This window comes from Malurus melanocephalus, unplaced genomic scaffold (genome assembly GCF_030028575.1).
Source record: "Malurus melanocephalus ecotype Western Australia unplaced genomic scaffold, MMel_1.1 scaffold_120, whole genome shotgun sequence".
Lineage (NCBI taxonomy): Eukaryota > Metazoa > Chordata > Aves > Passeriformes > Maluridae > Malurus > Malurus melanocephalus.
The window spans coordinates 1,008,925-1,020,524 of record NW_026623352.1 but is presented as its reverse complement, the minus strand read 5'-3'; the positions used below and the strand labels follow the sequence as shown (position 1 = coordinate 1,020,524).

The window sequence follows — 11,600 nt, the reverse complement described above, 5'->3', positions numbered from 1 at the left end:
ATTTTAAATAAAAATGGCTGGAACACCTAAACGTGAGACTACACTTGAGCTGTACACTTGATGAGCAGCAGCTCAGTACTTCAGTGACAGAGTTTCCAGGGGCTTTTTTTTTTTTTTCAAGCTTTGCTTACTACTAGTTCTTTGACAGTTAGGCTTTTTACATTTTTATTGCTTTTGTTGAGAGTCTTTCTGGGGCAAGGAATGGTCCCTGTCAGAAACATTGTGGAAGAAAGAYTAGAAGCAAAGCTGTTGCAGAAAGCTCATGATGTGATGAAGGTAATAGACATAGCAGGTCAAGGGGGCTGATAAAAAGTAAACAGTATAAATTCAGGGGCAGCATCCCATGGAATGCATCAGGCTGGAGCAGAGGGGCTGGAAAATGCCTGTTGGGAAAGGCACTGGGGGTTCTGGTCAACAGCACCTGAACAGGAGCCAGGTGTGCCCAGGTGGGTGAGCGGCCGATGGCACCAGCCTGTCCCAGCCAGGGTGTGGCACAGGACCAGAGCAGTGACTGTCCCCTGTGCTGGGCACTGCTGAGGGACACCTGCAGTGCTGCATCCAGTTTGGGGCTCCTCAGTTCAGGAAGGACAGTGAGGGGCTGGAGCGTGTCCAGGGAAGGGAATGGAGCTGGGAAGGGTCAGGAGCCCCAGGAGCGGCTGAGGGAGCTGGGAAAGGGGCTCAGCCTGGAGAAAAGGGGGATCAGGGGGGACCTTGTGGCTCTGCACAACTCCCTGACAGGAGGGGGCAGCCAGTGTGGTCAGGCTCTGCTCCCAGGCAACCACTGACAGGACAGGGGAGGTTCAGGCTGGATATTAGGACGAGTTTCTTCACGGAAAGGCTGATTAGAGATTGCAAGGAGCTGCCCAGGGAGGTGTTGGAGTTCCCAACCCTGGAGGCGTTGAAAGGCTGACTGGACGAGGCACTCAGTGCCCTGGGCTGGCTGAGCGGGTGGGGATCGCTCACAGGCTGGGCTCGGTGCTCTCAGTCATCTTTTCCCCGCCGTGGTTCGGTGTTTTCCCCGGCCGAGGCGCGCTGGCCGCAGGCGCTCCCCGCCCGTGTGGAACTACAGCTCCCGGCCGGCACCGCTCGCCGGCCCGCCGGGGGATGCCGGGCGCCGTAGTTGCAGCCGCCTGCTGAAAGTTCCCCCCGGCGGTCAGCGGGGGGCCCTTGGCGGCGCTCCCCGTTGGGGCTGAGCGCCGTGCGGGCCCGGGGAGCGGCCGCCATGGAGCTGAGGGCCGCCGCGGGGTAAGGGCGCTGCGCGGGGCGGGGCGGGCGGGGCGAGGCCGCGGGGAAAGGCCGGCTCTGTCCCCGAGAGCAGCCCCGGACGGGCCCCTCCAGGCGGGGCAGGGCGGCCGAGTGTCCCCGGCTGTCCCCGCGTGTCCCCGCCGCTCTCTCGGGCTGTGCTGCTCCTTCCCGGGGCGGTTCTGGGGCGCTGGGGCAGGGTGGGCGCGGGGAGGCGGCGGGGCTCGGGGCTGCTGAGGGGTGTGCGAGCCTTCCCTGCTCCCTGCCCGGCCCTTCCCGGCTCCATTGTCAGCTCCAGGTGTGCCGGGCATGTTTTGTTACAGCCAACAGAGATGGTTCCTGCTCTGCCCTTCTCCTCCTGCCCGCCCCAGGCACCCGCCGGAGCTCCCCCCGCACCTGCCCGGCTCTGAATTTCACAGAAACATGTCAAAATCCTCCTGATTTGATCTCTTAGAGAACAGATTTGGAGGGTGACAGTCCCCAAAGGGTTAAAAGCTTTGCATCCGTGTCTGGGTTTGGCCATGCCCGGTACGATTTGTGGATTTCATTCACAGATGGAGTCGGGCAGGGCCATCCATATTCATSGTGACTTTTACCGCATGGTCCGAGCAGCTCACATCCCGTCTGCCTCAATTCCGGGATACTTTTTGAGGAAGGACAGAGCTGGAATGCCAGATCTTTAGTGTGGAGGAGCTGAGGTGGATGCAGGGACCGGGGTGATGTTAAACCCCCGCTGCTTTTCGAGGTGCTCGAACCAGCCAAGGACTGGCTGTGTGGGGTGGGATAGCCCGGTATTTTCATATTTCGGGCTCCTCGGGGGCTGTTCGGGCTTTTCACAACATCCAGGCCCAGACTCTGCTCCTTGGCATCCTCTCCAGCACTCTCCCATCATGACATGCATAAAGAAGATCCCTCACTCAATTTTCAGGTTAAAATTTTCAATGTCACCTCTGATAAATGATCCCTAATTCAGCTCCAATGCAGTATAAACTAGAATTTTTCCATTTTTCATTTTTATTCCACTTTATAATGCTAATTTTTCATTAAGCATCTAATCACATCCTAGCATTTCTCATCAGCAAGGCTCAAGGTGCTTTACGAAAGAGGGAAAAAATATGATTATTCCAATTATCCTTATTAAGGCTYAGGTTTTGGGCAGCCTCTGTTGATAATATAGGGCATAAATAATTARGAGTACAATCTAATTAGGAGAAATCCCAGTTGCAGACTGAAGTGCCACACTGAAGAAGGCAGTGTCCAAAGGCACGGCCTTGTAAATTAATCTCCTAGATCAGAACAGGATCCCGTTAAACCACTAATCTCCCCTCTCCTGACCTGTCTGCCCCAAGGACAGGTAACTCCGTGTGCAGGATCCAAGGGAGGGAGTTTCAGTGACCAAAAGCAGTCTGGAGAGTGTTCTACTGAAGTTCCTTGTGGTTTGAATAAAGGTCTCGTGTTTACCAAAACGTRCAGCCTGAACTGGGCAGCATTGGGTGTAGAACTGATGGAGTTTTATGGCAGAAATAGGGATTGGAAATAAGAAGCATTACTCAAACTGGAGTCCAGAAGATACAAAAAAAAGGGGTTGTAGTTCTGGATCCAGTTCATCCGTGACCTAAATGGAATTCTGACCTGAAACTTGCTCTGAACTTTGTCAAATTTCATCAAAGGTGAATGTGTACTTTTCTGTTTGGGAATTCAGTTTGCTTGTGCTGATGTGGGTCTGCGTATGCCGCCACCTGCGTGTCCTGCTGGGAGCTGGCTGCATCAGGACCACTGTTTACCCACATAATTCAGCAGCAGGACTATGTGGATGAAATCCTTGTTCTCATTCCAAGTCCCTGCTGTCACATCTTGGTTATTCTGTGGGAATGCTTTTGCTGAGCCATGACCTAATTGCAACGCTCTYGTTAGGCAGAGAAATTTCTGAGTTTGGCTTTGCACTTCACCTTCTCAGTGAGTAAAYCTTTGCTCAGTAACTCCATCCACCTTGGCTTTAGCCCGGTGTTTCTGAGGGATCATGATGAGGGCACTGTGTCTCTACAGCAGGTTCCCCCACTGGACCATTGCCATGTCTAACTTAGAGCAGGTGTAGACCGTGCTGTTGATGACAATTCCTGAATCTGGTGATCTGTAGCAGCTTTCTTACCACTAAAAGATCTGCACCTGTGTTAGTCAGGTGTTGTGTAATTTCCTTGAAAGCTGGTGATATGAGAGCAGCTACAAATAAAGSTGGAAAAATCCACTCTGCCTTTCTGCCTGAGCTGTCTTAATCTTGGTGTAATTTTCAAATGTAACTTAAAGGGATRCTAATTGCAAGTTGCATTGAAATGAGTCCCTAACTCCCCTAGGRTCTTGGGCAGACTTGTATCTTGATATTTCTGTGCTGTAATTTTTTCATCTGTATTRTGTTAAGTGTGGTTCAGTCTCATATGCTGGAAGCTTTGGGTAGTGAGGCATGACTGGGGCTCACAGTGGTGCTGGTGGTACTGGGAATGTGCTGCACGTGGCACAGGAGGCCCTGGAGAAATGAGGAAGTATAGGCATTTTGAGCAGCAGAATGAGGGAGGGTGAGGGGGAAAAAGAGAAAAAAATAGAAAAGTCAGGAATAACAAATAAACCTCTACCAGGGTTGTAGGTGATGGTGGCTTCTGTAAGAACATTCTCATGTGCTGCTCTTAGGGGTGGGAGGAGAAGAGAAGATGATTCCTGGAGAAATGTGTTTCCACACAATGAAGTTTTTGCTTTCTTCCCTTGCACATTTGTGGAGCRCTCACTTGTTTCTTTCCTTAACCCCAGGAGACATTCCCATTTCCTTTCATTTACCAGTGTTTGGAAGGAGATGAGGCACTGCTGGGCTYCCTTATTGACTTAATCTGTGGGAAGCTCCACATAAATCCCTGAATTTCCCAGTCTTGATAGAARGAGGTGTTTGTGGAGTTGAACACGAGGTGGAGGTTCCTGCACAGGGAGGGTTCGATGCTGTCCCTGTCCTGTGCCCGTGACTTTTAATTCTGCCTTGCTTTGAAGTCTGAAGCTCAGGAATTTGCATTCATGATCAAGGGGCAGAGCTGAGTACAGAATTCCTATGGCACGAAGGTAAAGGTGTGGGTAGGAATGTGGGTAGGTATATTTAAGAACAGTCTGGCATATGTAGTTAATAATATTAAAAAACTCATCATGKTAATTTCCTGTAGGTGCTCAAGGCTTTGAGCATCTTCTTGTTCCTTGTACATCACTGGTCTCTGGCTGGATCTTGTTATGTACCCGATATTAAATTCCTTGGAAAACAGCAAACTTCATGCTTGAAAGCYCTTGTTCTTCTCTCCAGTGGGAAACTTGCTGTGCCCCCTAAGGCAGGAGGCACTTAGGCACTGCTCTTCATGCAGTGTTTCAGAGCTGTGCTTGGCATTTGGCTGTCACTCTGTCCCCTCTGCCAAGTGTCAGTGATCCCTGAATGCTTAAAAGGTTCCTTGGSACTCTCAGCAGATGTGAAGCTCTTCTAAATTTGATATTTGTCAGGAGYAGAATGYGTTAGAACAATTATTCCTGACTTTRACTTGTGACTACATTAAAACTCACTTATTTTTACCWCTCTGTGTGCTCTTTTTAGGGCTCTGAGCTGTTTCTGCTGTTTCTCTAAATCAGGAGCTGCTCTTCCCAATTTTTATTTCATTAAGGAAAATAGTCAAAAGGGCTGTGTATCTTGCTACACATAATATACAGATACCTACTGCATGATGAAGTCTTGTGCATTTTTGTTGTAAACACTGGATGTCTTTATGTATTTAATACCCTACTGTAAATGAATATGTATGGAGGTGTCTGAGGTCTYTGGGTCAGCTGTGTCAGTTAAAGTTTTGATTCAAATCTCAGGAGAAAAACCCCATCTCTGACATTGCATTCCCTTCTTGCCCCTGGGGAATTAAAAAGACAAAGTATTTTAAGCCACTGAATGTGCATGGAGCTTTAGTTCGTTAGCTGAGAAGGAGGAGGATGTCTTTCCTCAGCTCCATTCAAAGCTGAAGAACAAAAAGCCACCTTGAAAAATGGCCTTTGGGAAGCAGATGGCAGAAGCCAAGAAACTTGAGCCCTTTGCTGATGAATACTCTGTCCTTAACATYGTCTCTTTTGTCTCCCACACTTCCACGAGCTGCACATGGATTCCATTTGCCAGTTTTTAACCCTTCTTCCTGGTGCCTGATCCGAGCACAGTTTAGGAGCTGTGACCTGAGGTGCTTGGCTTTGGGTTTATTTTTGCTGCCCGTTTGTCCCCGTGAAGGCTCTGGCTCAGGTGTGTAAGGTGATCCAGGAGACATGGCTTGGGTGCATCCTGGGCAGAGGGAATCCAAGCTTTTCCAGCTCTCTGGCAATGGGTGGGACAGAGGCAGGGCTGGGCCAGGTTTGCTTTGATGAAAGCATCGCAATGTTCCTGCTGTGCTTCCCATCGGGGAAGGTGTTGGAGCTGTGCTGGGACTCTTTTAAGGAGAGCTGCTTCTCTTGGCAGAGCTCAAAAATTGATGGAAAGTCAGGGTGTAGCCAAGGGATCTGGCATCATGGGAATTTCTCACACCAGCTTTGTGTTACAGCACCACACAAGTGCTTTCTGCTGAGAGAAGCATTTACATCAGATGTTTATTTGAGGCAAAGGAATTTATTCCAGTGAGTGATGATTGCCCAGGGTAAATGCACTTCTTAGTAATGACTGCGTTGTTTCCAAAAGCATAACCGGCTCCTAGAGTTGCTGTTTGCCAGATTGTTAGGGATCTAATTAATCATCAATTTAAAACAAAAATGGCATTTCATATCAAGAACATAATGCAATTTCATTCCTCATTTTTCTCTTGATAACTGTTTAACAAAGATCACCAGCAGAGAGTGCTGGTGCTCTTCCAGAATGTGGCAGCAGTTTCTGAAATTGATTGTAAAATCTAATCAGACTTTGTTCCATAGTTCTATTTTTAGTCTTTTATTTGCATGAAAATGAAATGTTAATCAATTACCTGTAACTTGCTATCTTGCTCTCTCTAATTATCAGCCTCCCCTGTAGTAAGCCACAAAAAATATTATTTTTTGGAGCACATCTATGTATTCATAAAAATACTAATTGGCCCTTTTGGAAGCAGTTATTTAAGAGAAAATAATCTCTTTTGTTTCAATATGGTTTTTTCCCCCTCCTTTCATTTCTCTTTTTTAATTTCACGTTCAGAATGAGCTGGTTACTCTTCAGCACAGCTTCTCTGTAGCAGGGGAAGGTGGTTCTGCCCCTGCAATCAGCAGAGCTGCAGCACGTATGTGGCACTCAGTGTTTCACTGACACCATAGCTGCACTCTTCCCAGGCACTGMAAGGCTGCTCCCAGCCAGGGATTGCCCTTGGTTGGGCCTCTTTCATTTCACACTTCCTAGTCTGCTTCTGATATCAACATTAAAAATGAGTTGCAAGAGCTTTAAATCAAAGAGCACCCCCTTTTCCCCATCCCTGTGGTGTTTATCAGTGCAGCTGCACCATTATAAGGCCTGGATGCTTTGAAGAGGTTGGGCTTTTTGCTCAGATCAGCTGTGGTTGTCCCCKCTTGGGCTTTATGGTCATTGAAATGTCAGGATTATCAAGTCTGGTTCTTGCTGCAGAACCTGCTGTGCATCTTGTTTGCTTGTAATTTCAGGTAATCTTTAGTCCTTGAGAGCCAACAAATACTGTGTTGAAGCTCAGTGCCTCCGTGCCTTACTCTTATAATTCACTCTGGTCCAAATGCACTGGAAGCTGGGGGAATCTTTCAATGAGTTCCAGCAGATTTTAAAGACACATCTCTTTAAAAAAGAGACTTGAGAGGTAAGAGTGAAGAGAAGCAAGGGAGACGGCCAATTTTCCTGCATCAAGGTTGTTAACATATAACAGACATGAGTTAAGGACTTTCAGGTCCATTTTTGGGAGAAGAACAGTGTTTTGTAAGGAAATCCCTTTGTCCAGACTAACTCTGCCGTCCTTATTTTGCCCAGACTGCATTTGACTGTAGGGCACTGTGAATGCATTTAGGGCAAAGCTGAAACATTTSTTTTTCTGTAGCTGGCAGTTGTTTATCGCTCTCCTGGACACAGGGCTCTCCTCTGCARTTCTGCACAGAGAGGGGCCAAGGTTCAGCAGTTAGAATAATTCTCCTTACAGGTGGTACCTGATCAATCACCTCAGGGGTGACACGTTGCTGCTGACCTCTATATTACATTTCACTGTGCTAAGCTGTTCCTTTTCTCCCCCTTCCTCACAGGCCTTTTCTTCACCCCAGGAGCCATGCTGCACTTGAGTTACAATCCATTAGAGGTACCTCCCAGACTGACAGACTTTTAAAACTCTTCACACAGCAGGAAAAAATCTCATATGAGCTGGAGCTGTGTTGCAGTGTAAATCACAGTTGAGACAGGACATGAACTTGGCTATGCCGAAGTTTCTGTATCACTTACTTCCCTCCCAGAAGTTATGGGGTCATCAAAGTTTTATTATGCAGAATTGGTAAAATAATACACTTGTGTGGAAAGACACAGCAATTACTTAGTGAAGGCCAGAGGAATAAGTAGTGTATAACTGTTCCTTGCTGATATGTTTTGAGAAGGAGAATTTTTATAGCAATTCCACGCATGTCAAGTTTCATGGCAGTAATTTCTGGTGCTGTTYGCCTGTGAATAGCTGTTGCCATCTTGGTGAATGATAACTCCTATAATTCATGTCTCCATCTCTTGTCTGTCTGATTCTGTTTCCCTTCAGAAATTGTAGTTGCTCTCCAGCTGTACCCAAAGGCAGGACCAGAGGGAATCTTTCAGGCTTTGTTACAGCTCAGGGCTGGATGTGGCAGCCACACCAAACCCTCTGCATGTGACTTAAAGGTGGCCATGGCCACCCTGAAGGTGCTGGTTGCTAAAACCAGGCGGTAAAACAGCAGCAAAAAATGCAGTGCTGCAGGTCCTGCAGGACTGTGCGTGTGGGCAGTAAGGCAGGGCCTCTGCGAGGGCAGACTGAACTCCCAGCCTGACTTTGGACAAACCACTCAACACTCCTTTAGTCTTGTTTCCATCTGTATTCCCAAAKGTATTGGTTYGCTTACTTCCTTTTCTTCAATGAATATCTGTCAAACTGGGAGTGTTCAAGGCCAGGTTGGATGGAGCTTGAAGCAACCTGGGATAGTGGAAAGTGTCCTTTCCATGGCAGGGGGTGGAATGAGATGGGCTTTGAGGTCCTTTCCAACCCAAACCATTCTGGGACCTGGCAAACAYCCTCAGCTCCTCTTAWGTTTTTTTACTATTTCTTGTATATGTTTCTGTTTACTGTAGGGTCATTATTTTGCCCAATAATGTATTTTATAGACAAAGAACCCCCCACTTTGGTGGAGATGTTCTGTCTGGCCCCAAGAACTAAATGCCCCTTCTGAGCCCTGCTAATGCTTTATTTTTCTGTGTGAGAAGAAAAGCTGTGTTAAACTGGCCCGAGATCAGAGCTCCAGGGAAATGAATTCAGGCCCCTCTGCGCTGAGCCGAGTGGATGCTGAGCTGAGCTGTGGTGTGTCTGCACAGGAGGGATCATAGCAGCAGCTTCCTGAGCTCCAGCTGCTGCGGACAAAGGGCGCCAGAGTTACAGCCGTTCCTGGAGGGAGGAACTTTAAGATGGAGGAATTTAGAAGAATGCAAAGGACAATCTCTTAAAAAATTGTAGGTGGAGCAATTCCAGGTTTTCCTAAGCCTGAGATTTATTCTCCCGCTTTGAGCTAGTTGCCGTTGCAGCGCTTATCTTTTGTGCTTTTTAGCCACAACCACCGTGACCTTTGTGTGATTGCATAAATTGGCCCCGAGTACGTTGGAACGGTTCTTAGGAACCCCTTTCTTGTGCTGTTTCCTGAATTCCCACATTGTGGCGTGATGTGTGTATGGAAACTGCTCGCTTCCTCCGCTGGCAGCCGTTCAGATGAGCGCCGGAGCTCCTGAGCGCTGGCCTGGGCGGGGAGCTGGGTGAAGGGAGGATACAGGGCCAGGGTGTTTCAAGGGAGAGAGTTTGGGTTTCGCAGAGCTTTGTTCTTTTGCAGCCCCGCTCAGGCTGCTGTCTGCATTGTGTGGGTTGGACAGGGAAGAGGCAGCAGAGGAGCCGAGGTGAACGCGCCTCGGGCAGGGCTCGCTGCTCCCCGTGTCTGCGTGAAGCAATAGCTGTGCTTTCCTCATGGCTCTGCCTCCTCTCTTTACTCCCAGATTTTCTTTGAGCATGTGGGAGGGAGACAGGATGTGTGACTGCAGCACAGTTTATAATTCTTTCTAGCTGTGCATTTCCCTTACAGTGCTGCCCCACAGCATCCAGAAATATGGGCTGCWGTAGCTGCTTCTGCTCTGCCTTTTTTTTTTTCCCCTTTGGCGTTTCAAACTGTAAGGTTATGGGATGTTAATKAGCTGTTTACATGTGTTTCTACATTTCTTCCATTAAAACATTCCAATGAATGAATGAATGGYGGTTATGAGGGGAAAAAAATAGATGTTTATAGATGCTGCATTTGGGATTTCTGTAATTCCACTTCCTGAATTTTTGTCCAYGTCTTTCTTTTCAATGTTAAGAGTCAGGAATGTCAGAAAGGATTTATTTTGCTCAAACTGATTAAAAGGTAAGTGGCTGAACGATGCCATCTCTTCTCACATGAAGGCCAAATTTCACAGCTCAGGGATTTGACATGTGCCCAGTTTTTGCATTTCTGGTTCTTTTTGGAAACTGGTGGCATCTTAGGCCCAAACCTTACCAAACTGGGACTCCTTAGCAGGCTTTGTATTTGCATGATCAGACCTTTATGTATGAAATCAGCTTTGGACACACCGTGACAGCTGCATTCAGTTTTTTGTTTTGCTCTTTTTTGCAATTACGAGGTAATGACCAGGAGCCAAGTGGAGCTGTCACTGGGAGATTGTCCTCCTCGGGAGTTCAGGACAGGAGTGACCTCACTGGGGGAGGATTCCAGCGCTCTGTATGCAAAAGCTGGAGGAGGAGATGGATTGTGAGAAAGGCAGGGTACGATTATTTGTACACAAAAAAGTCCCAAGTGAAGGACCAGTTTGTTATCTCTCGGCSTTGTTTAGGCTGAGGATTTGCCTTGATTACAGGGGATGGGCTGAAGAGAAGCTGGTGTTGCTTAGCCCATTTCAGAACAGCAACTTTGCTCTCTGATGCACAGACTGCTTTCACTGCAGAGTTGATCGTGTTACTGCCATCACTAATACTCTGTTAGAGCTTCCAAAGTAAGGCTCCCTAAAGTCTTTTTAGCAACATTTTGGGATCCTTTTACAGGCTTTTGAATGGGGACACATGCACAAAGGTGATGTGTTCATGCTTGGCTGTGAAGGTTGTGGAATGTTTAAAGTTAAACTCTTCTAGGAGTTCAGATTCTGCAGTGTGATTTCAGGCACTAAAGCCTTCAGCTAAACCTCTAAACGTAGCTGCCATATTTTATCATGTGCTAAAATGCTGAAACACAGCAAAATTGGAGTTGTATTTGGGGAGAAGGACTGAAGTGTCTTTAGTCTCGTCTTTGCACACTGACCATTATTTCCAGCTGTGGCAGAGTAGTAGAGATCGGTGTGTATTTCCTACGAGGGTAGCCTGAGCCTTGGACRATCATGTGATGTACATTTTGGTTTTAAGCAGAACACTGCAGTGATGAGAAGAGAGGGGATCTCTTTTATATCCTTCCTATGTGTAGTTAGCATGATCAGTTCTTGCCACACTTTCTTTTATTTTCAGCATTTGGCTGGCATGAAGGGGTGAATCCTGGGCGAGTGTGTGTTGGTATAAACCCATTTCACTCCAGTGGCTTGACAGGTTGGTTTGAATGGGGTTGACTCCTGTGGGTGCTCCCACAGGTGCCCAGGTGGCTTCTCCTACAGAGGAACCAGGGCTGTCCTGGGGGACATCAGGCATAGCATTGCCAGCTGGGTGAGGGAGGGGATGGTCCCGCTGTGCTCTGCACTGGGGTGGCCTCATCTCGAGTGCTGGGGACAGTTTTGGGTACCACAACATAAAAATACCTTAAGTTTTTACAGACTGTCCAAAGGAGGCATGGGGAAGGGTCTGGAGGGAAAGCCTTGTGAGGAGTGGCTGAGGTCACTTGGTTTGTTCAGCCTGGAGAAGAGGAGGCTGGGGGGTAACCTCATTGTGGTCTTCAGCATCCTCCCGAGGGGCAGYGCAGGGGCAGCTCCGATCTCTGTGAGCAGGGACCGGACCCAGGGGATGGCTGGAGCTGTGCCGGGGAGGCTCAGTTGGGTATTTGGGAAAGGTTCTTCTGTCCCCAGAGGGTGCTGGGCACTGTCCAGCTCCCCAGGGAATGGTCCCGGCCCCGAGGCT

General features: G+C 48.2%; 1 protein-coding gene across 1 annotated transcript in view; it reads left to right on the top strand.

The window, feature by feature from the left end:
* The first annotated feature begins 1,127 nt into the window (after window positions 1-1,127).
* The window catches only part of AMOT (angiomotin), a 59,972-nt gene continuing 49,499 nt past the window's right edge, over window positions 1,128-11,600 (top strand). The window contains exon 1 of the mRNA XM_057370126.1: window positions 1,128-1,245. The gene's annotated coding sequence lies outside the window, so the exon portion shown is untranslated. The remainder of the gene's footprint in view (window positions 1,246-11,600) is intronic.